The sequence below is a fragment of the Arvicanthis niloticus genome, chromosome 1 (genome assembly GCF_011762505.2).
Source record: "Arvicanthis niloticus isolate mArvNil1 chromosome 1, mArvNil1.pat.X, whole genome shotgun sequence".
Classification (NCBI taxonomy): Eukaryota; Metazoa; Chordata; class Mammalia; order Rodentia; family Muridae; genus Arvicanthis; species Arvicanthis niloticus.
The window spans coordinates 74,749,934-74,752,558 of record NC_047658.1 but is presented as its reverse complement, the minus strand read 5'-3'; positions in this window follow the sequence as shown (position 1 = coordinate 74,752,558).

Here is a 2,625-nt window from a genome sequence, read left to right as displayed (position 1 = left end):
ATTGTCCAGGTTTTACTACATAGCACAACAAAAGACAATATTGGGGACAAATATGGCAATATAAAGTTCACTATTACACTGAGGAAATGAGAAACTTTTTTGGAATATACTAAGAAATTAATCTCTAAATAAATATATTATTTAATGTCTAAATAAGTATATTACAATTCATGTTTTAGCCAGGTATGTTTGATCATGCTTTTAATCCCAGCACTTGGGAGGCAAAGGCAGGTAGATCTCTGTGAGGTACAGTCTAGCCTGGTCTGCAAAGTGAGTCCAGGGCAGCCAAGGCTGTTATACAGAGAAATCATGTCTTAGAAAAAAAACATAAAAAAATCATGTTTAAGCACTTTTGAATAATCAAAAATATATATGCACTGTCTTATGCTTGATATACACTTCAAGTAACTATATAATAACATATAGACAGTGGTGGAGGCTTCAAAGGAGACTTGAAGGGATAATTCATGTCATCCATCTTCTTGTGTCAATGTAAATGAGTAGCTTTTCTTTAATAATATGAGAGTAGATTCTTCCCAGGAACCATCTACTTATAAGAATTTTCTAGAAATTGTGGATATGCCTCAGTGGGTAAAATACTTACTGTGCTGTGCCCTTCCCCCAGGCCTGAGCAGGTCTGCAAAGTCATTTACCACAATAGACCAAGCAACAGTAGGACCTAGGAGATGCATTGCATTACCAGCCTTGGGCCTTGGAGCCTGCTACTTGAGGTAAGAAGAATGGACTGCCTGCTGAGCTAGCCTTGACACCTTCCAGACTGCTATCTCCTTGCCCAGCCCCTGGGCTGAACTGAGAAGAGACTCCGGGGGAGTGGGGCTTCCCCTTTATATGTGAAAGCAAATTATTAAACTTCGAGCCTTGATCAGAGAACTTTGTCTTGGCTTCATCTCTTCCCACCCATTTCCCTATTCTCAGCCTCTCTTGCAGGTGAATCCATTCAGCTGTTGCTGCAGGCTGCACCACTGTGCAAGCACAAGGACCTGAGTTCAGATCCACAAAACCCATGTCAAAGCAGTACATAGTAGTGTTGTGGTAACTCTCTGACCCAAACACGTCCGGTCAAGGAAAACACAACTCAATATTTATGATTATAAACTGCAAGCCTTGGATTAGGCAGATTAACCATTGTACTACTCTATTCCCCAGCTATGAGATCCCTTAAAACCTGCAGTTTTCTAAGCCATGTTCTTCTCTTCCTCCTTGTCCTTCCACCAATGGCTCCAATGGCTCCTCGCTCTTCTGGCTCTCAATTCTCTCTCTCTCTCTCTCTCTCTCTCTCTCTCTCTCTCTCTCTCTCTCTCTCCTCTCCCCCCAACCTCCCCACAACTCCTCTTCTCCCTCCTCCTCTTCAGACTCCTCCCCTTTTTTTCCACCTCCCCTTATACTGCCCAATCACTGGCTCTAGCCTTTATTTTACAAATTCAATTGGACAGAAGGTTCACAAGATTCACTCCTTCTCTGCAGCCCCTCCCAGGAGTGGAAATACCATGAAAACAAAAGGCTGGGGCTATCCACAACACTTCCCCCTTTTTGTCCAATTAAAAGACTCTTTTCTCTCAGATATAAATTGAACACAAACTATATTACCATGTTGTAATTGTTAAAGTACAAGATAGGCCTAATACCCAGTCCATCATTTTTGTTAACTAAATAGAACCTCTGCCATCTCTCTCAACTAAAAGACTTAGTTCTGAACCTGGCTTATGTCCTGTCTTCAGAATGAATGTCAGCTTAAAACCATCCACTCAGATCTTTTCTCTCAAAGTAAATAGCCAGGATTGGCTATGAGACTATAGGTTTTCAACCCCGTCAGAAATCCAGAATGACTGGATTAACTGAAAGTATGGGAAGCACTAAGCATAGCTTCTAAAACTTAGCCAATTTATGGAGACCACTGAACACCTGGAAAGCCCCTATACTATGGAACGTTGGAGCATCAAATCTTCAGCCTTCTGGCCCAGAATCATCTGACAGACCTTAGTGATGCAGAATTACTAAGAGCTGATTACTCTGTCTTGGCAGATATAATCAGTCAACTATTCCACAAGTGTGTCTTTTTTCTGCACAGTATTTTGTCTGTAGATGAAAAGAGGCAATTCTTGCCTAGTGGCTGTCTCACCACAACTGGAGTAACTTCAAAGATTCTCAATTTCTTCTTAGAATCCAAGACAGGGAAGCTGTCAGGAGCAGACAGGTCTCCAATAAAATGAATGTTTACACAAGAATGCTTGTAACATCAATTCTGTGGACTTCTGATGTTTTTGAAAACCAACTATCTATGTAAAGCAATCTGAACTGTTGTCTGTTAATTCCTTTCCACTATTTCTAATTAAAATCTAGAAAACACCCTAACGGTAAGCTCTGAGCCATGCAATTGCTGTAGGCCCCTGAATCACAAGCCAACCATCTCAAATCACTTTTTTAAAAAAATGTTTTAAAAGGACTGGGTCTAAGCCTTGTATTTCTAAATGAGTTACACAGGCACAATGCCTATATGAGAGTAAAAATATTAATCCCACTTTTATATCAATAAGAAACTCATACCAGTAAAAACCCTAAATTTGTACAAAATAAATTCTATACCAATATAAGAGATTATAACTT